Here is a 23,521-nt window from a genome sequence, read left to right on the forward strand (position 1 = left end):
TGCTAAATTTAGTTCATTCCAGCGTAGATAACCAATTTTATTGGATAGATACTTGACTTTTAATATGTTGACACTTCCAACCCCTAAGGCTATTAGGCAGAACCTTCCTGCTAAAGCCTGAATTCTAGAGTTGCAGGTATGGGTATGCCTCGGTGATGGTCCTTCTGGAAAATTTGACCCATTCAGTACCACCTATAGTAACAGGGCTCTATTGAATGCAGCAAATAAACACAAGGATCCCTGTGTTCTGCTGTGCTCCAGATTATTTCCAAGGTCACTCAGGAAGAGAGCTGGGAAAGGCACTATTTTGAGAAGTCATATTCTACCTGTCAGTCAAGGGGATCCAGGAGGCACTCTTATCCCAATGATTCAGCAGCACCCCACTGGCCTTCACTTTCCATGGCTGTTAAAATACGTTAAAAATATGCAGGTTCCAGTTAAAAATATGCACGTGACCCTAGGGTTCCTGGTAGTCCCACATTAAAATAACAAACACCTACAACACCTCTTCCATAGCCACAATGTCTCCAAGGCTGTTATAAACTCTCCCAATCCCTTGAAATAACTAAGAAACAACTGCTCTGAAATTTATCTTCCACTTGGCAGCTAGAAATAACAGATTCCAATTGCATGGTACTTACTGGCTTTGGGATTTTTGATGCTAGAACTGGCAGGAAAGAATGAATGAATTTTAAGTCCTGTATTTGTTTTCCTTTACATATTTGAAATTTTTGTATTCAGTTTCAGGGAAATACCTGAGGCAAAATTGACCTACACATTTTTATAGCTTAGTACAGCCTCCTCTGTGGACCTCTGCACTATGTGTGTTCAAGTTAATTCAACCAATATATGAACAATGAATGATGGTTGTGGGTCACAGAGACCCAAAATATAGTTTCAATCACAGTGAAAGAAGAAATCGCCAACAAATGTGTGTGAGTAGGGCAGCTGAAAAATCTCAAAAATAAAATGAGAGTCTTCAAGATTTAGTATTTAAACGATTAACTATCACTTGGGGCTTTGGAACTGAGGTATCAGAAACTCAACGAGGATAACAAATAATGTAAAGAAAAAGGCTTTGCTTTGTGTTCAAAACCATGGGGAAGAGAAAAGACCTTCCAACCCAATAAATATAAGTATTGGCCCCTACATACAGGAGATGAGGGAAAAGTTTAACCTGGGTTGCAGACTTGAGTTGTGGGTTTAACCTACTTGAAAGAAGAAAGCTCTTGACAGAGGAGAATAAAAATAGACTGTAGAGGGAGAAAAAGTTGTCATGAATATAACTTGCAGAGATTCAGGGCTACAGTGGAGTAGCAAGACTTGCTCAGATCTTGTAGAACATTAGAGCTGAAGGAAGTCAAAGTTCGGGGAAAGAAGCAAGTGGCAGAGCTCACACCAGCTCTCACCAAGAACCTAAGGGTCCAGTCTTTGGGACAACAGCAATGTAAGTTAATACATGGAGAGAGAAGACATTTTTGTACCTAGTTTTAGAAAGCATTTTCTCCTAATATCTTGTGATTTTTTCAGTTAGGCTTTAATTTCTCTTGGAAAAATAAGTTGTTTTTACATGGGGCAGGGGCTCACATAATTTTCAAGTGTCACAGCAAATTTGAGGCATGTAGCATTGATGACAATTCGTTATTTGAATAATGCTGTCACCTGGTGTCCATTGTTCAAGTCTCTGGTGAGCCTGTTTATCAAAAGGCTACAGCTAATTTGAAATGAGAAACAGAATCATAGATGAATCTCAGCCTGATATACCTATGGCCCTGTAGTTATGTGATGTCCTCAAGAGATCTGTGTCAGAAGTTTCTAGGGCAATAACTAGACAGGCTTCTAACTATCTTAAGAAACTGAACCACAAAATCCTCTCAAGTGGAAGGTAACAAAGAAACGGGTAAGGAATGGCATAAACCGCTGGATTTCTCCAACACCCAGGCTCTTTCTCTAGAGCAATACCCTCAGGATGACGACAGAATTGATTCTGCAGTCTATTAACAAGAAAAAGAAGGGAAATACTGGCCCTTCCAGGAGCAGTTCAAGACTTTTCTTTCCTGTTCTTTAGTTCCAAGGGCCACAGTGAAGGTTAGATTTTAAGATAACTATTGGCTATGGTCACAGAGCAAAATGTTGGTACAGTCTTATGTCTATGATGTGGAGGTATGTGTAGTTCAAATATGGGGTTGGTGTGATCAGATGTATATTTTGTAGGTATATCTGGAGTTACAGTATGAAGGGTGGGTTGACTGGAAAGAAAGAATTTGGCAGGGAGATTAATAAGATAGGATAAATCTCTGAATCAGAAAGTTCATCCTTTGTGAGTGCACATATTTCAAGGAGTTGGTTCTAAAGTTTTCTCAAACTCTAAAATTGTCCCTATATTTACATAGAGCGAGGTGAACAGAATTCACGCTACTCATTGTTTTTGTAGACTTCAATCACATGCACTGGGCTCCTCTGCTGCCCCAACCCAGACCAAAGTCCTGTCCTGGGTGGTTTGGTTTCTTATGCAAGTGCCTCCATCCTCTGGTTCCTGTAGCACTCCCGCAGTCTCTAAGCTTCCTACAACTCATCTGAAATCTTTCTTTTAGATACAGAACCAGTGCAGCAGGTAGAGCACAGCCATAGAGAAAGCATGTTCTGCTGGGTTTCCAATACCTTTTGTAATACTTCCTAGAGATCAGTTGATCTTTAGGGCTCCCTAACTATATTCTCGAGTCTTTCATGGTCATCTGTCACATGAGTCTATTAATCAGGGTTCTCCAAAGAAACAGAACCATTGGGATATATAGAAGTATACATAAATAAGAAATTGACTACAGGAATTGGCTCATACAATCATAGAGGCCAACAAGTCCCACAATCTGCCATGTTCAAGCTGAAAAACCAGGAAAGCCAGCGGTGGAATTCATTGGAGTCCAAAGCCTGAGAACAGGATGGATATCTCAGTTCAAACCAAGAGAGAAAATCTACCCATCTCCCACCTTTCTATTCAGTTCAGTCCCTCTAAAGATTGGACGATGCTCACCCATATTGGTAAAAATCTTTTTTACTCAGTCTACTGATTAAAAAGCTAATCTCTTCTGGAGACACCCTCACAGACACATACAGAAAATATGTCTTACCAGTTATTTGGTCATCCTTTCGCCAAAAAGAGCAAAAGTAATGACACTCGTTAACTTCTCATATTTCTGATGTTCTTTACAAATTACTTAGCATTTTCAAATGAATTATATTATTTGTTTCCCAAACAACCTTCTGTCAGTAGCTTCACTGATCTAGAAACTGGAACTCAAAGAAGTTGAGTTATCCACCTAATGTAACACGGTTGAAGGTGGCAAACTGGGATTGTTCAGTGTCTCCTGGACCCAATCCCAGTTTTTCCCCTTCTCCAACCTGGATAAATAAGTATGAAGTCAACTGACCCTGCTTTATCATTTTGAAAAATGAAGAATCATTCACTTTGTCTTACCACTTTAGTTTTTCCTAAATTCTTTCATTAGCAAACACTCTGCTGTGCAGAATTTACCAGTCTTCCGAAGCTTGTTACACTCAGTATTCACACATGATTTTCCTGTAAAACTGAAGAATCTGTGTATTTAGTATGCTCACGCATGCTGAGTTGGAGAGATAAAGGCGTATTTCAGTGTGTCACATTGCTGTAATTCTCTTAGATCATGGCTATTGAAGTCCTCACATCTATAAATCAGCTATTGCATGACTGTGTCCAGGGATTCTTTAAGTTAAAAAAATTACAGCTTTAATTTTCATACCTAGCATCTGAATTGAGAAGGAGGTGGGTACATTCTATCATCCAACTGCTGCTACAAAATAAGCAAGTTTGCTAGAAATTTTACATTCTGTGGTGTTTTGTTTCCTGTAAAAAAAAATATTACTAGAAACCATACTTGCCTGGAACCCCTTTTTAGAAACAGCTATACCATCCTGCAGCTTGACTTTTCTCTGCCTGATCATCCAGGGATTGAAGTAGCTGTAGAGCGTTTCATCCAGCTGGTCCCTTCCCCCATCTCCAACCAAACATTGTGGTTGGGAACATGTAAATTTCTTTCTCTCACTCTTGCCTTTTTCATGGAGTTTTTAACAAAATCTTGAGTCCTGTCTTGGAATATGGACTCTACACTTAATCTGAGCACATCTGGACCTTGTCACATAGTGAGAAAAAGAAGTGTTTTTATTTCTTAGACACACTGTTAGATAACAACATGACATTAGCCAAGTCTGTTAATTAAAGAAAAGTCTTGGTTAACCAAGACAGAAAAACAAAATTATATAAGTACTGTTCTTCTCAGTCTAGATGCAAAGTCATGTTCCTCCCTCCTCTTCCTTGGAATTTCTCTTAGAGATCCTTATTACAGACACAGTGGGGCAGGCACATTTGGAGGCTGTGATCTCTCAAAGTATAGTAGATAAAACAAAATCAACTTTATCTGTTCTGTATATCACCAACAACTCACCCTGCCAGATCCTGATACCACAAGAAATCCTTGAAGGTTTCAATAACTTAGATTAAATTATATTAGTGGTATAATGTGTGGAAAAAAAAAATCACAAAGGCCTACAAGAGTTCTTATTAATTCAAATCTTCTACAGGATTTTTTTTATTGCTTCTAACATTTTAAATATTCTACATATTTCTGCAGCACTTTGATTTGGACATTAGAAGGATATGTTGGGGAAGTAATGACTCACCACCTACAAAATCAAAGTCCAAGCCTTGGCTTGACCCCAAATACTCTCTGACACTTCCAAAGTTTGCCCACCAGAAGAGCAGTGAGAATTCCCTCGTTCTGAAATCGATGCAGACATTACTGTTGAGAGTATCATGCTCTTAGCACTGTTTATGGAGGGTTTGCTGCCCACCTGTAGGATACTCTTAATGATGAGGGACATCAGGAAAAAGACGAAGAAAAACAGGGGCAAAGAATAAGGAAGATGGTAAATCACACAGGACACTGTAAGTTACACTGCTAGTGGAGGGGGGAAACACAATCTCAGTGGTTTGAAAAACCAAGGTTCGTTTCTTTCTCATACTACATGACCTTGTTTGATAGGATGGAGGCTATGGTTGTATCATCACATCTTCACTCAAGGACCCAAACTGAGGGAGTGGATACCATTTGGAACAATGTACTTCTCCATTACCATGAGAAAAGGAAAATACATTGATACATGCTCTAGTTATTGACACTTTCACTGGGAAGTGACAAGTGTCAGTCATGCTCACATTTTATTGACCAAGCACTAGTATATTCCTATACTGTGCCCAGAAGGGAAGAGCTGAATATTTATTATAATCCCAATGATTACCCTAGTTGTAAAAGAAAGAAGCAGGGTTAGTGAATACCCCTAGGTCTGAGCTGTGGGCATCATGTGGGATAAGAAAGGGCAGTCTCTACACCTTAAGTAGGATGCTTATGCTTCTGGTAGGAAATCCAGCAGACATAAGTAATTTCCCCAAATTCCCACAGGAAGGAAATGGTATAACTAGGCTCTTTGGTTTCCTGTGCCCATGTCTGTTGTCTCTCCCATACTCCAAACTGTTCCATTGAATAACTGAACATTTGATTTCTGCCTTCCAGGTACTTCCAGTGAAACAGGGTAAAAAGACCCAATAGAGGGCAGACAAGGAAACAGTGAAGCTTCCAAGTCAGTATAAAGTTTCAGTTGTATAACACAGATCTAAGAAGAGTTCAGAGAACCAGTGTTTGGTACAGCCAGGGATCAACCTGGGAAGCCTTTCCGAAGGGGACAAGATTTATAATAGCCCTCCAGAGATCAAGAGGATTTGTTTAAGGGAAGAAGAAAGCAGAGAAATTTCTAAAATGAGCAGAACATCAGGAGAAAAGGCAAAAGGGAAGGAGGGAGCCCAGCACAGGTGAGAACCCCTGGGGAGGATGGAAACAGTATGCATGCTGGGACACAAGCTGAATGGGCCTACTAAGCAAGGATTACCCAGCAGGGGAGCTGGCTTCCTGCACACATACACAGAAAGATGTGAAGGGCTTCTGAGCAAAGGCACCATGGTGAGGGTACTTAAGAAGGTTGTTTAACAGCAAGATGATTTGGAGGTGGGCAAGATAGAGCTTCAAGGAAACTCCCACTCCAAGAAACCATTACAATGATCCTGCTAATAGGCAGATTTGGAGTTGGCCTTTAAGATGCCCAAACTCATCATCATCAGATCAACAGTACTTTAAGTCTTGAATTCAGTTCACTGATGTGGATTGGTGCTCATTTTTAGGATACAGTGTGTGAGCCACAATCGGGGAATGGATCCTCCCCTTGGTCTCCAGGGTAAGAAAGAGTTAGTAGGGTGAATTTTTGGCACGGTCAGGGGGCAGCAGCTAGCCAGCTATCCCTTTCATCAGGGAGATGAAGAAATCTCAGCCCCTAGGATACTGAGCTCACAGTTTAGCAAGCCTGAGGGTGACCTCCCTGCGCTGAGAAAACTAGACAATTCTAGGACTGTCGTCATCTCTCTGAACCTGAAAATGAGCCTTGACCCAGACTCATAGCTCCAGCTCCTTGCCATTAACTCCACCAACTAGTACAGCTTTGCTAAAGCCAAGGAATCTTACATGCATCCTTGAGAGAACTTAATTGCCTACTTATTGCTATTACTGTGATTAATGAGGGCAAGCCTGCTCTCAGCAATGTCTTGTAAAAAGAGTGGGCAGCCACCTATCAGAACATAGGAGCCAGGAACCATGAACTGCTTTCCAGCCAAGCATCAGCACATTACCCCCAAGAGACAGACACAGACACACACACACACACACACACACACACGTATCCATGAACATGCACACACACTTCCAGAGACCTTCTGTGTACTCACATTGCTAGGACCGGGCCTGTCTCCCTCCCTCCTCTCCATTCCCAGGCCTTCCAGGCCAGTGCAACCCAAGTGACCATTGTGTCATTAGGCTCCTGGAAGTCCAGCCACTGAAGCAGCTGGAGGGGACAGAGGAGTCAGGCCATTTTCACCAAGGTGCAATAGCAAAGCTGAGCTGGGACTCATTCAGATTCAATTTATACTCTGCTTCCTTCTGATTTTATGGTGCTTTTACTTTCATGGCTCTGAAAAAGCATCTTTGTCAAAATACACATCATAGTATTAGGCCTGCAGAGGCAGCACTTTATGACACCCTCCCCTGTGAAGGCATAAATGGGGAGGGGTGTAACATAACTCCTATTTATCTGTTGGTGACTGGCTCCCACTGTAAGGCAGAAAAGATCTTGCTGCTTCCATTAGGAAGCTTTCTCTTCCTGAGGACGGTAATTAGCTAAATGCTCTTAAACTCCAGTATAGAAACAGCTGGGTGTATTTTCAGGTGATGGTTCAAAGCTTTATGCATAGGGATCTCTGCCTTTCTAGATGTTAATTGCAGTGTGGGAAAAATAGGAAAAATATCTAGTAAATAACAAGCTAGAGACTCAGGCAGGAGGCAGCTGGTCACAGGAGCACATGCTGGGAGCAGAGGGGAGTGGCAGTGAGGGCCAGTTCCTGATATATGGCCTGCCCAGGCAGGACAGATCCTGGGGAAAATTGGCTGGTTCTGAGCTGAGCCCAGGCCAGAGCCACAGAAGACTCAGAGAATGAATGGTGATGGTCCAATCCTCCTCATAGGGTAGTCAAAAGAAAATTTATTTTTCAAAATGGCATTACCTTTATGTACAGGCTGGATTAAAAGAAATTTTTCTCTAGACTTTGTAATTGCAAAGTTACAGGTAAATTTATTAAAACTGAACTGTCCCCCCCCTTTTCTGATAGGGTTGCTGCTCCTCCTTGACTCTAAGCATCTGCTTGCTCAGTCTCTTGAATATTGGGGTTGACCCGGATCCTGGACACAGTTGTCTTGGTGATGAGTAACTGATCCGAGTCAGGAATGCCATCAAGAGCTTGAAGCCAATGACAGGAAATCTGGACAGTGCCATGTGCTTCTCTCCAGGTAGGAGGCTGTTGCTCATGAGGAGATCTCAGCTGTGGAACAACATTTGGGGTACACTTGAGTCCTAAAGCCCCTACTCAAATGTCACCTCACCAGCCAGGTTCTCCCTGACAAATCTCTCACTAGAAGAACTCCTCCCATCCAATCATTCTCTATATCTCTACCATAATTTATTCTATTTATAGCACTTATCTAAACATATTATATCGGATCCCAATCTTTTACTGTCTCATTTACTGAATGAAGGTGTATGGTAGGCTAAATAAAGGTCGACTGAAGATTCTCACATTCTAATCCATGCAACATGTGAACAGGTTACCTTACATGGCTAAGAGAACTTTTCAGATGTGAATAAATTCAGAATTTTGAGATAAGGATATTATCCTGGATTATCGAAGTGGGCACGATATAATCAGAAGGGTTCTTGTAAGAGGAAGGCAGGATGTCAGTAGAAGATAATGCTACAATGGAAGAAGGACAAAAGCATGTGATGTGAGGCCATGAGCAAAGAATGCAGGTGACCTCCAGAAGCTGGAAGAGGCAGAATGGATTCGTCCAGAGGTTCTAGAAGGAACAAGTCCTGCCAACATTTTGGTTTTACCATTCTAAGATTCATTTTGGACTTTGGCTTCAGAAGTGTAAAATAACAGAAATGTATTGCTTTTAGTTTGTGGTAATTTGTTACAGCAGCAAAAAGAAACTAATAAAGGGTCTACACTGTGTTCCTAACTCCTAGACTAAAGCCTAGCACAGAGAGGGAAATAAATGTCACTTGTTGAATGAAAAATGAATGAATGAATTTATTCCACACTTCCAATATGAAACTATAAGATTTTTGAGGGTAGAATCCAGGCCAGATCTGGCTTTGTTTTCTCCCAAGCTCTTGGCCCTTTATACAAAGTAATTAGTCAAGGAAAAAAAAAACTATTTAATGATTAAAAGGTTCCCCATAGTATTTCCAGCTGTATTCAGGCATCAATTTACAGAGAACCTGAGTGTACCATACACTAATAAGCATTAAGAGAAAGACCGGGGCACATGGGTGGCTCAGTCAGTTAAGCATCTGACTTCTGCTCAGGTCATGATCTCCTGAGTTATGAGTTTGAGCCCTGTGTCAGGATCCACGCTGGAGGTGCAAAGCCTACTTGGGATTCTCTCTTTGCCCCTCCCCCACTTGCATGCATTCATACATGCTCGCTTGCTCTCTCTCAAAATAAATAAATTAAAAGAAAAAAGTCAAGACCAAAAAGACCTCACCTGGTCACAGAATTACTTACAGCTTAGTCAAGGACAGAAGGATAGAAACCAAACACTCCCCACTGCAAGAAGTGAGGGGTAACCTCAATTGTGTACCTACTATGGAACAGGCACTATGGTGGGATATCTTTGAATAGAGTTTTTAAGAGAATGGGATTTGTAGTCTAATAAATCCTGAATTCAAATCTCAGTCTTATGCAAATTACTTCATCTCCCTGAACCTCAAATCCCCACTGTGAGTCTGAGAAAAGAATACCTGCCCTCAAAGGGTTGATGAGAGAGTTAAATGAGCTAATGTACGTAACCATTGGGATGGTTAATTTTATGTGTCAATTTAGCTAGGCCATGCTGCCCAGATATTTAGTCAAACATTATTCTGGAAATTTCTCCAAGGGTGTTTTAAGATGAGATTTACATTTAAATTGGTGGGCTTTAAGTAAAGAAGAGTGTCCTCTATAATGTGAGTTAGCAATCAGTGGATGGCCTTAACAGAATGAAAACTGACCTCCCCTGAGCAAGGAGTTTTCCTAGCTGATGGCCTTTGGACTTCAACTGTAACTTCAGCTCCTACCTGTAGCTCCAAGCTTTGGATCCACTCTGCAGATTTTAAACTTGTCAGCCTCCATAATTCAGATAAATCTCTCTCTCTCTACACACACACACACACACACACACACACACACACACACACACACCCCTGTTGGTCCTCTTTCTCTGAACAATCCTAATGAATACAAGCATAATGCCTAGCCACATTGTAATGTACTGTGTCTCATTTAATGCCCACCCACAACTTCTTTAGGTGTGGTTATCTTCATTACTCAGAACAGGAAATTATGGATTAGTGAGATTAAACATATTTCCGTATGCCACGCAGATGATAATAAATGCCAGAGGCATGATTCACATTCAGTAGTACCTGCCACCTAAGCCCAGACTCTCCATCTACAAGGCCGGCCCCATTCTGCTTTAAAAGCTGGCTAGGCAACATGCTAACAGAATTGCACATGTCAAAATTTATTGAAATTCCAGAGTTCTTAATACCTTCCCAAGCATAAACAGATGCCTAATCAATATGTAGTGCTCTAATCCACTGCATTGCATTAGACCAGTTAGGCTCTTTGGGACTGCTAAGATGAGCTTCAGAAAGATGCCATATATCAAGTAGAGAATGCTCTGAGAAGCACTGTCCCCTTTTGCCCTTGCACTTTAATTCTGTATAATCTGTACCCTACTACAATCACAGACCTACTGACTCCATTATCTAAATTTACTATGATCATCTCTCAAATACAGAGATTTATGGTGTGCTGGTCAACCCTTCCCCTACCCTCAGTAAATATGAATAAGTAAACAGAGTTTTCTTGTTTTCAAAAGGAACTACTGACAAATAATTTAGGGAAATAAGATTTGTGAATTGTTAACACTTGTATTATGCCAAATTAAGACTTGCAAGGATCCAAACATTCCTAAATGCAGTTACTTCTGCCTCCAGTGAAGATGGATTAACTGGGATTATATATACTCTCCCACCTGGAACAACAAAAATATAGACATAATATATGAAACAATGGCAAGACATTAGACATCAGGAAAGGAGAACACTGATCTTTGATAAACAGGAAATGAACTAGACGGCCCTAAAATTGCTATGGCATACATTCTTGACAGTTTCCAGACCACAATGCAGGGAGGGGAAACACAACTCCATCCTGAACTGAGGAGACTGAACTAAAAGTCTAGGGACTTCAAGGCAGCTACACTTTACAAAAAGTACTGGTGAGGAGGGAGCTGTGATATGACAAAACCCTGGAGGTCTTCAGAGAGTCAGTCCTGAGTATTTAACCAAATACTGGTGAGCACATGCATGTGAGGAAACCACTCAAGAAATAAAGAAAATGACCTTAAAGGGTAGAGGTAACAGTGCTAGGCTTCGCAAGACTGGGAGAAATTCCTATTCCCATGAGCCAGAATGGAAAACCTCAAGAACCATGGGACACTGGGTAGAGTACACAAAGGGTCTTAGATCAGCAATGGGGGATAATTAGCCCAGATAAAGCATTGCTCTGATCATGCCTAACAAATACTTAAAGCAAGACCTAAAAGGATTAAACTATTTCCAAGTAGCTATATCACAGATTAAAAAAAAAAAAAAAAAAGCACAATATCTACATGAATCAAAAAAACAATCTAGCATTCAATTAGAAAAATTTATAAGATTGGCCTCACATAAAAAGGCAGGCATTTAAAGAAACTTAAAAAAATACAACACATAATGAAGACGCAAATCAATGGAAACTGACCAAGAACTGACATAGATGTCAGAATTAATAGAGAAGTACACCATAGTCATTGTAAGTGTATTCCAAAGACTGAAAAAGTTAAGTAGAGACATAAACAAATCAATCTTCAAAACATAAAATCTATAAGGTTTGAGATGAAAAGTACACTAAATGAGATTTATAGATTAGACATTACAGAAAAAAAAAAAAAAAAGACCGTAAACTTGAAAACCTAGCCCTAGACACTATCCAAAATGAAACATGGATGCTAAAGTAAGAATTATTAAAGAGTATTAGTAAGCTGTGGAATGATCTCAGAGGACTCACATATATATATGTGATTAAAGTCCCAAAGAAGAGAGAAGGCAGAACATCTATTTCAAGAAATAATTTCAAGAAATAGACAAAACCTGTCCAAATTTGATGAAAACTATAAATCCACAAACCCAAAAAGCTCAATGAAACACAATCATTAGAAAAAGTGAAGAAATACACTAAGACCCATCATAATCAAATTGCTCAAACTCAGTGATAAAGATAAAATGCTAAAAGAGGACAGAGGGGGAAAAAGACACATTATGGGCAGAGAAATATTTAAGCCAGCAGATTTTTTTAAGCTGAGTTATTTTTTTGAAACAATGCATGTGAGAAGACACTAACACAACAGCTTTAAATTAGTCAAAGAAAAAAACCCTATCAGTTTAGAATTTTGTATCCAGCAAAAAAATTATTTTAATATGAAGACAAAATCAAGTCTTTTCCAGACATCTAAAACCTGAAAGAATTAATCACCAGTGGACCTACACTACAAAAAAATGTTAAAAGAAATCCTTCAGGCAGAAGGAAAATACCAGATAGCAGTATGAATCCACAAAAGGAGTGAAGAACACCAAAAACGGTAACTCGATGGATAAATACATGAGTTTTTCATATTATTTAAATGTCTTTAAAACACAAGTGTTTAAACAAAAATAATAATGTAGTATGGGATTAATAACAACTCAAGTAAAACGTACAAAAACAATAGCACAGAGGAACATAGGTGATGACCTTGCCCTTAACAGCCACTTCTCTACTTGTTTCAAGGAGTTTGACTTTTTATTCAGATTCCACATATTAGTGATACCATGTAGTATTTTTCTTTCTCTGTCTGGCTTATCTCACTTAGTATAACGCCCTCTCTCCATTCATGTTGTTGCAAATTACAGGATTTTCTTTTCTTCCTGGGACTGAATAATAATCCATCATGTGTATGTGTATATAACCACACACACGTATATATAGTATATATATAATTGTCTATATATAACATATGTTGTATGTACATATGTGTGTGTGTGTGTGTGTGTGTGTATATTCTTTACCCATTCATCCATTCATAATTAGACTGTTTCCACATCTTAGCTATTGGGACAATGCCACATTGAACATAGAAGTGTATATATTTCTTTGAAATCCTGCTAATTTGTAGTTAAAAACTTTCCTACAAAGAAAACTTCAGGACCTGATGGCACCACTGGTGAATTCTGCTAAAGAGTTAGGGAAGGGGTGCCTGGGTGGATCAGTTGGTTAAGCATCTGACTTCAGCCCAGGTCATGATCTCACAGTTCATGGGTTTCAGCCCCGCGTCGGGCTCTGTGCTGACAGCTCAGAGCCTGGAGCCTGCTTTGGATTCTGTGTCTCCCTCTCTCCCTCTGCCCCTCCCCCGTTCATGTGCACGCATGCATGCTCTCTCAAGAATAAACATTAAATTTAAAAAAAAAAAGAGGGAAGAAATAATACATTTATTCAAACTCTTCTGGAAAAGTGAAAATTAAAGACTACACCCCAATTCATTCTCTGAGGCATTTCCCTGATGTCAAACAGACAAAAACATTGCAAGAAAAAAAAATTACAAACTAATAACCTGTTAGATTATTAATAACTTCATTGATATAAACATAAAAATTCTATTCAAAATTTTAACAAGTCAAATACAATGCACAAAAAGGAAAATATAACTCTGTGGGATTTACTCTAAAAATATGGGTTGGTTTTACATTTAAAAAGCAATAAATGTATATTGTCATATCACCAAAATGAAAAATAAAACGCATATGATCATCTCACTAGATGCCAAATAAGCATTTGATAAAATCCAACATTCACTCCTGATTTAAAGAAAACAAGAAGTGCAAGATGAAAAGGAGAGAGAGGAAAAAAACAAAAGCACTTCAGTAAAAAGGAGTAGACAAGCATTTTCCAAAACGAATAAGATCAAAAAAACCTACAATACACTAATACACATCATACTTAATAGTCAAAGAGTGAATGAATGTTTTCCCTATACTACCAGAAACGAGATGTTTTTTTTTTTTACTGCATCTACTCAATACTGTACTAGAGGTTCTATCCAGTTTGAAATAAAGAAACCCTCCAAATTGGAAAGGATATATTTGGATCTATTCTCTATTTACAAATAATATCACGTATGTAGAAAATCTGATGGAATCTACAAAAACTAAAAGCTAAAGTTGAGCTTATCAAGGTTGCACAATATAAGTATACAAAAATCAATTGTTTCTACAATTGATCAAAAGATCAAAAATCAAAATCATGGGCACCTGGGTGGCTTAGTCGGTTACACATCCAACTTCAGCCTCGGTGGTGAACTCTCTGTTCCTGAGTTCAAGCTCTGCGTTGGGCTCTGTGCTGACAGCTTGGAGCCTGGAGCCAGTTTTCTATTCTGTCTCCCTCTCTCTCTCTCTGCCTCTCTCTCAAAAATAAACATTTAAAAAATTTTAATAAAAAAATAAAATTGTAAAAATACTGTTTACAAATGCTTGAAACATTTATAATAATTACAATTCTGTTTTACAAATAATGTATAAGAAGACATACATTGCTGAGGGAAATTGAAGAACTAAATAAATGGATAGATGTATTATGTTCATGGGCAGAAGACTCATTACAGGTAGGATGTTAATTTTCCCTAAATTAACTAAGTCAATGTTATTCTAATCAAAATAACACAAGATTTTTAAAATAGAAATTGATGAAATAAATCTAAAATTCATATGGAAATTCAAAGGATCTAGGAATGTTGTACCAATTTTGAAAAAAAGTTGGAAATATAATACTACCTAATTTCAAGACTTACCATATCACTACAACAATGAAGACTATATAGTATTGATGTAAAGATAGGCACATATCAATGAAACAAGAAGTACACAAATAGACCCACATACATATATGGACAACTGATTCAATAAAGGTACAAAGGCAAGTGGAGAGGGATACATAATCCTTTCAACTAATGGTGCTGGAACAATTGGCTACCCATTCATTTAAAAAAGTGAATTTCGGAGCACCTGGGTGGCTCAGTCAGTTAAGCATTCAACTTTGGCTCAGGTCATGATCTCACAGTTTGTAACTTTGAACCCTGTGTTGGACTCTGTGCTCAAAGCCTAGAGCCTGCTTCGGATTCTTTGTCTCCCTCTCTCTCTGCCCCTCCCCTGCTCATGTTATCTCTCTCTCTCAAATAAACATTTTAAAAAATAAATAAAAATAAAAAAGAACTTCAACCCCTCAATATTACCATATACAAAAAATAATTCAAAATAGGTCATAGACCTAAATGTTCAAGCTAAAACTAAAATTTCTAGAAGGCAACATAGGAGAAAATCTATGTGACCTTGGCTTAGGAGAATATTTCTCCAACACAACACCAAAAGGATGATCCAAAAAAAATTGTACAGATAAGAGTTAACATAGAAGGACTGAGACTGCTATCCTTGAAAAGCATGCTTGAAAGGTTGGCCCTTTATGAGTGTCTGGAAACATGAACTTCAGGAGGATTCCCACCATTCTCAACTGGTAAGTGTAGCACACTGAGCCCAAACTGTTCTTGCAAACAATATGGCTTATGCTGAAACCATGTTTTCCTTCTAAGAGTCTGGAATTTTTGATATATACTAGGAAGAAGATGCCTACAGACCAGCTCCCAATAACACCCTAGGCACAGAGTCTCTAATGAGCTTCCCTGGTAGACAACATGTTGACCACGTCATCACAATTAGATGCTAGAAGATTGTGCATCCTCTGTGACTCCACAAAGAGAGGACTCTTGGAAGCTTACACTTGATTTCCTCAAGACTACATCTTGAGTGCCTTTCCCTTTGCTGATCTTGTTTTGTGTCCTTCTGCTGTTATGAGTTTGTCATGAGTATAACAGCATCATGTGTCCTGTCAGTTTTCCTAGTCAAGCACCAAATGTGGTTTGATGAATTTCTCACATAAGAATAAACTGGTAATTTGGACTTCATCAGAATTGAAAACTTCGACTCTTCAAGAGATATTAAATACAAGCCAGAGGATGAGAAAAAAATACTTGCAATATTTACCTATATCTGGTTAAAAAAAAAAAAAAAAAAACGTATCTAGAACATATGAAGATCTCTCAAAGTTTAAATGAAAAATGTCAATTTTTCAAAAAGGTATTCATATATATACACACACACACACACAAAAAGGTGTATGTATGATAAATAAGCATATGAAAAGATGCTAAATATTACTAAGTATTAATATTATTAAAGGAAGGTTCATTTTTACCAATGAATATGGGTATAGTGAGATCTCATTTACCAATAAGATATCACTACACATATATTAGAATGGAAAAAACAAGTTGATCATACTAAGTGTTGGATAGCTTAAGTGTTGGATGTAGAGGAATTGGGACTGTAAAACAGTACGACTACTTTGGCTGTTTAGTTGTTTCTTCCTAAAAAATTAAACATACACCTACCAGATCATCTATCCATTCCACTCCTATGTATTTACCCAAAATAAATGAAAACATTATGTCCATATGAATGCTTGCACACATATGTGCATGGCAGATTTTTTTTTTAAATATTTTGAGAGGGTGTGCATGTTAGCAAGCAGGGGAGGTGTAGAGAGAGAGAAAGAGAATCCCAAGCAGGCTCTGCGCTGTCAGCTCAGAGCCTGATGCAAGGCTCGATTCCACAAACTGAGGTCATGACCTGAGCCAAAATCAAGAGTCAGACACAACCAAGTGACCCATCCAGGCACTCTGGCAGATCATTTTCAATAGCTAAAAACTAGAAGCAATCCAAATGTCCATCAACAGGTGAATGCAATGTAATTACACTGACCATAATACAAGTGTAATTTTATTGAAAACTTAATTCAGTATACATTGTAGATGGTATAGACTCCTAATAGGCTAAAAGCTCTAAGAGTTGCATACTCCATATTCTGTAATGTGTATCTGTTACTCTAAGTATAATCACATTGGAGATGTCAAAGTCTAAATTTATGCTCTTTCACAAACATGAGGCTCCTGCCTGAATGGACTTCCTAACCAGCCACACAACACCATCCTGATCTGCCCCACACATTTCATTTGTGGTAAAACTTCCCTCATTCCTAGGCCTAGGGCCCCCTATTTCTTACCGTTCCTTCAAATTCCTCTCAAGACCATGCACAAAACACCCATATTTATTAAATTTCTACTTCATCAAAGTTCTGCATGAGACACAGTGAAGACTGACCTCTATGGAATCTGTCCTCTAGTTTGAAATATAAAGATCAAAATGTAGTAAATGCAACAACAAATGTACAAGTGATGTCAATGTATAAAGTACCAGTCTCCAGCTGGTAACATCTGGTACAATTACTGATGCCCTTGATGACTCTATGAGGTGATGAATGACCGTCTCACCTGTTAAATGTTAAAGGTCATCAAAGGAGAATAAAATAGGGGAGAGGGGAATATCAGGATGACCCAAATGGCAGGGAGCATAAAAAGAGGGAATAAAAAAGACAACACAAAGAGTATAATAGGAAAATAATGAGACTGGCTTATCTTGCCTTTTCAAGGAGATTCTTGGAGCACCACTCTTACTAACATTTTCTGCAATAATACTTTTTATCCTTCAGAAAACACATCCAGAATCTGAAATGAAAAATCTGTCAAGCATGTGGTTGTACCACAGAGGATGGTCTGCTGGGGAATGGAAGAGCTGGCATACTGAGAGAGCCATGACTTTCTGGAGTCTGGAAGTCTAATTTTTGCTACAGGCTGCCCTCCCTTAAAAGGAACTTGGAAAGAAAAGCAGAAATTGGTTTCAATATTCAGGAAAGGATATTTCTCATGAACTTCCAACTTAATGGAAATCTATGTGTTTATTTAATTACTGTATCAAACTTTTTCAAAGTTTACTTTTATTAATCATGTAAAAATATTCTTTATCCCTTTCCTTTTGTCCACTTTTTTTTCTTTTACTGAAATACATTCCTTTCCAACCAAGAAAAGTCACCCAAATGACCCTCATGCCCACCAACCTTCCTCAAAGGCACTTCTCTGGTTCTTAGACAAATAAGTCAAGACCACCTTGTATCTAAGACAAAGGCACAACATCCGAGAGGGGTCTTTGTCTATGTAAGATAACTCAGGCAGAAATGTCCTGTCTCTCAGGCTATGCTTGCTCCCCAGCCTTTTTCCCATCTCTCCTCCTAAATGATTCCCACCTTTAAATCCAACCCACTCCTATGTTATAGAACCAGGTAGGATCTTAACAAAAGAGATTTAAGATACAAACTGGTACAGCCACTCTGGAGAGCAGTATGGAGTTCATCAGAAAGTTAAAAATAGAACTACCCTGGGGCACCTGGGTGGCTCAGTCGGTTAAGCGTCTGACTTCGGCTCAGGTCATGATCTCGAGGTCTGTGAGTTTGAGCCCCGAGTTGGGCTCTGTGCTGACAGCTCAGAGCCTGGAGCCTGCTTCGGATTCTGTGTCTCCCTCTCTCTCTGGCCCTCCCCCGTTCATGCTCTGTCTCTCTCTGTCTCAAAAATAAATAAACATTAAAAAAAAAAATAGAACTACCCTACAACCCAGCAATTGCACTACAAGGTATTTACTCAAATAATACAAAAATACTAATTCAGAGGGATACGTGCACCCTGATGTTTACAGCAGCATTATCCACATAGCCAAACTATGGAAACAATCCAAGTGTCCATCAACTGATGAATGGATAAAGAGGTTGTGTGTGTGTGTGTGTGTGTGTGTGTGTGTGTGTATACACACATGCAATGGAATATTACTCAGCCATAAATAAAGGCTGAAATCTTGCCATTTACAATGACATGGATGGAGCTAGAGAGTATTATGCTAAGTGAAATAAGTCAGAGAAAGACAAATACCATACAATTTCACTCACATGTAGAATTTGAGAAACAAAACCAAAGAGCAAAAGGAAGAGAGGAAAAGCAAACCAAGAAACAGACTCTTAACTACAGTGAACAAACTGATGGCTACCAGAGGGAAGGTGGGATGGATTAAATAGGAGATGGGCATTAAGGAGTGCACTTGTGATGAGCACCAGGTGTTGTATGGAAGTTTTGAATCACTATAATGTATACCTGAAACTAATATTACACTGTATGTTAACTGAAATTAAAAACTTAAAAAATAAAAAAAATTAAGAGATTTAAGATGCAACAGTAATTGCCTGATATATATTGATTTGGGAAGTTGTCCACAACATTTGTGAAATAATAAAGCAAAGCTGTTCACCAAAATGCATAGGCATGCAGCAGTATCTTTATAAATTTCTATTTAAAAACTTCTGAAAAGGAATAAACTGTTTTAGGTGGGATGGAATGGAAAGAAGAGAATTACAATACTAATTTATGAAATTCTGAAGTATTGGTGTTATGGTTATTTTTACTCATTTTCTTTTACTTGTTTTTTTCACATAAAAATTTTATGTGAAATAGAATATGTTGTAATATAATATGTTGTTTTCATGTTTCCCTTTGATATTTTCCATCACTTATTATTGGACTAACCTAAGTACACCATGTTGACAGAAACCATGTGTGTCTTGATCACTGATGCATCCCTTATACCTAGAACAGTACCTGGAATATTGGAAATATTCAATGACTATTTCTTGGGTAGATGGGTTAAACTGATCAGTCCCATCACCCTTTGATCTGATGTCTTTGCTCCCAAAATTAAGTTCCACCTTGTTTGGACAACATTTTCTCTTTGTTAGATTGGCCATCCTCCCATGTTCAAAGGGTGGGTCTGTTTTCAGAGGTCCCCCTGCCCCAGGGAGCAGGTCTGATTCCAAGCTCTGATCCCATCAAGTCTATCCCAGCCCCACTGCAGCAAACTAGGTTATCTGTAGTTAGACTGAGAAGTGATACATTAAGATGTTTTATGAAAACCCAGCAATATCCAATTTTCCACTATCTTTTTATATAATATAAGCAGTTCCAGGAAGAGATATACATTTTTCTGAAATTTTTTATCCAACTTATTCACCTGAAATAAAAACACATCACCACATAATAGTCTACAAGGACCTTTGCTCCCTTCTGGCCCAGCTCTGTGTTTCTTCTTGCTTAAAAAAAGTTACTTTCCCTTTGATTCTCTGTTCATAAATAGAAATCTGTGAGACTGTACCTTTGGTTCTAGTCACCTCTAGAGACACTCTAGAGTCCATGGGTTCACCCTAATCCTTTGCAACCTGAATAACCACAACAATGAAAGTGCTTTGCTGAAAAGGTTGTGAGTCTAATAAAGATTCAGAATATACTGTCAAAGATTAAAGAGCCATTTACAGATTCAAGAGAATTCACTTGGATGTGTGTAATGACAGTTGTTAGGATCCTGCCCAACACAATTTTGTCTATTAAATGTTACATTTATCAGAAAGCAGCTATTATTTACCAGGAAATTCATACAGAAAAAAAAAAAATCAAGCATAGTATCTATAAACACAGCTAGATTAAAGTGAGTATTTTGCAGGTAAGGTCATGGACCCAGGAACATCTGAATCTAGCTCTCAAGTCCTCTTCTTTTAAGATCTCAGAGAAATTCAGGATCAGAGAATAACATAAAGAACATTTGATATCTTTTAGAGCTTAGGTCCTGAGGCATAATAAAGTGGGCTGTCTGACATGGGCCACAGAAGGGAAAGGACACTTTCTGCCTAAACTAAAGAATCCCACAGAATCTGGAAAGATGTCCTCCATCTACTTCTACTGCAAGGCCCAAGCTGAGTCACACGTTTCATTGCTACAATGGGGGAAAACACATTGGCCAACCAAAAGCAAGAAACCCAGTGAAGCCCCAGGATGTTTGCTGCAGGCCTCAGTAAACTGGCCCTGGGTCTTTCACAATTCAAAAACCATACATATTGATTAGTTATTTTGGAAAAGAAATCCTTCAGAATGAGGCTGTAAAGAGAAAAGCACAGATGGTTGGGCTTTCTCTCAGAGAATCAGTAACTGAAAGGCTGTCTCCTCCCAGTTATTAGAAAAAAGACTGCCCAAAAGTCCACCTAAAAAATTAAAAAAAAAAAAATCCTCATAGATCTCCACTTCCTTTGAAAGCTATAGCACTGGAATTGAGTCCCAGTACAATGTCCCAGAATCTGGCCAATTCAGAAAAGCAGCATTTAAGGGTAGAAAGAAGTGGGCAATAGTAGGTATGAGCTTCCCTTGACTAACAGTGTGCTTTATTTCAATTCCAGTTATCCCTCCCATAACTCATCAGATCACAAGAGCTCTACACCACAAAATGAGACATTACTGCCATAGCAATCAATGATTATTGACTCTGTAGCTCTTCAACTCATCACCAGCACATGGAGAATCTATATTCTCAGCACCAGCCTAGTTCTGCTAACAGGACCAAAACCAGAATTGTGTCTCTAACGAAAATAGTTTTCAGATTTCCTCTCCTTCTGACAGTAGATACCTGATCACATGGTCAAATCACTTTCACCAAGAAAGTTTCTTGACTATGAACTATCATAATGTAAGATGTTTAAGGTCACACATGATTTATCCTTGAATAAAGTCATGAGACAGAAGAACTCTAGATTTCAGTTGCACCGAAGTTTCCCTGCCCCCATATGCAAATTCTTAAGAAATTTAAAGAAGGAAAAAAATGCTTAAATTGTACGTGTTTTTAAAATCATAGTTACACCAAAATGCAAAATAGTCTTCCCACTGAGATACATTATCAAGGGGCAACACTGACCCATATCAAAGGCAGGAGTATAACCCAATAAAGACCATTCAAAATGAAGGAAGGGCCCCAGCCAAGCATGCCAATGAGCTCCATTAATCTTCAGCTAGCCAACTCAATCATATCAATGCTCAAGCCAATCCCATAAAATGGTCATAGGGCTACAAAATGCTTCTCATCCACAATAAAACTCTGCAATAGTGCAATTGTCCTGAGTCAGGCAGCAAATGACCTTCTAGATGCTCTGGGTGACCATTCTCTGACCAAGCTACCGCCTTCATGCAAGACTCAAATTTTTCAGGTTTTGTCTACATTACGAATGAAAGTGCTACGCTATCTCTACTCTTCAGCCCCACTGGACTTCTAGTTCCCTAAAGAAGACCAAGAGTGTATTTCCCCACACACTATTGTCTGTTTTATCCTCATTTTCAACAAAGATACTTCATAAGGGACACCTTTCCTGTATCCCCAGATACCTCAGTTCCTGCTGACACATGTTCCCAAGGCACTTCCCTTCACTGCAATTGTGTAGGTTGTGTTCAATATCTGACTCCCCACCAGACCACACAGTCTACAAAACCCAGGGACCGTGCCGGTCTTGGTTATCTCTTTATCCCAGGCTTCTAGCACAGTGCCAAACAGGGGGTATTTGCTTAATAGTTTTTTTAATGAATGAATGAATTCATAATTAACCAAGAAAGTATAGTCCAATAGAAAGTACATGAAAGACAGTAAACTTCAACTTCTAGAGAACTACATCTCAGCTGGACAAAGGTCTATTCATTCTTAGGTCAAAAAAAAAAAATTCTATCAGTTTTAAATAATTCCCCAATCTTATCATCTCTGTGCAATTTCTGCCTTGATGTCTAGCTAGGCTTTGTCAGGAAGATTCAAATCCATAAATGTATGCTATAATAGAGCAGTAGAGGTGAAAAAAAAATTCAGCCCTCATTTCTTGGCAGTGTGACCTTAAAGAAGCCATCTGACCTCTCTGAATTCAGTTATTCACGTATAAAAAGATAACAATGATTCCTGAGGTATCATTTATGAACGAATTTCCGAAATTACAAAAGGCTAGGTGCATGTAAAATACCACTGTAATGTTGAAAACATGTCATAATTTCAAACAGAAAAATACAGAAGCGTGGGATTGGGGAGCCCAAACATATTTCCCTCACAACCCAATGAATAAATGACAAGGCCAGAGACTGTGAACATGTTGCCTGGGAGCACTCCAGTCACCCTGCCCACCAGACAGCACCACTATTCCTGCCAAAGAAGAGGCTGGATTCTGATTTTATTTAAATAGATTCCATTCCATCAGATTGTCTCATGATAAAAATATTTTCCCATACTCTCCATGAATTTGCAATGAAGTTCAACAATGTATAAAAGCCACTGAAGCACAAACCCAAGCTAAATGAATCTTGGTTTATGAGTGAGGATGGCTTCACACTTGTAATTCAACCACTGCCTTCTGAAAAGCTAAGCTGACACGTTTTAATATCAAGGTAAAATGGTTACATTAGGAAAAGCTAAGAAGGTAGTGTTACAGTGCCTAGAGATGACCCAGTTTTGATGTAATCAAGGACACTTTACTACCAATGAGAACCCTGAGAGCAGCACTCCACCCCATACCATGCCAGAGTGGGACAAGAGAATGGGGAGCTGAAGATTCAACATTTTTTGCAGTTTACCTTGAAACACTCATTAATCTCTCCAAGAATTTGCAACGGTTATATGCATGCATAAGCAGCAGCAGCACATGTAGTCATAACTAGAAGTTCAATCTGGAGAAGGCACTGATGTGGGCCCAAGGCAGCAAGCACTTGAGGAGAAGCAGATTCTAATTCAGGACTATGAGGGACTAGGCCACCATCACAGTGAGAGCAAAGAGTCTGGGGTTAGCTACCGTAGGTCACTGCAGAACAAAAACTGGCCCTCAAGG

At 38.8% G+C, this 23,521-nt stretch overlaps 1 protein-coding gene across 8 annotated transcripts in view; it reads right to left on the reverse strand.

Moving 5' to 3' along the window:
- Nucleotides 1-23,521, reverse strand: part of LOC125932768 (uncharacterized) — a 789,340-nt gene that overhangs the window by 565,970 nt on the left and 199,849 nt on the right. The window contains exon 1 of one of the 8 annotated variants that reach the window (XM_049645314.1): nucleotides 327-3,054. The exons of the other annotated variants lie outside the window; for them this stretch is intronic. The gene's annotated coding sequence lies outside the window, so the exon portion shown is untranslated. Of the gene's footprint in view, nucleotides 1-326; nucleotides 3,055-23,521 lie in introns of those variants that run through there. 8 annotated transcript variants of the gene reach the window in all.

This window comes from Panthera uncia, chromosome D2, assembly GCF_023721935.1.
Source record: "Panthera uncia isolate 11264 chromosome D2, Puncia_PCG_1.0, whole genome shotgun sequence".
In the NCBI taxonomy this organism is placed as follows: Eukaryota; Metazoa; Chordata; class Mammalia; order Carnivora; family Felidae; genus Panthera; species Panthera uncia.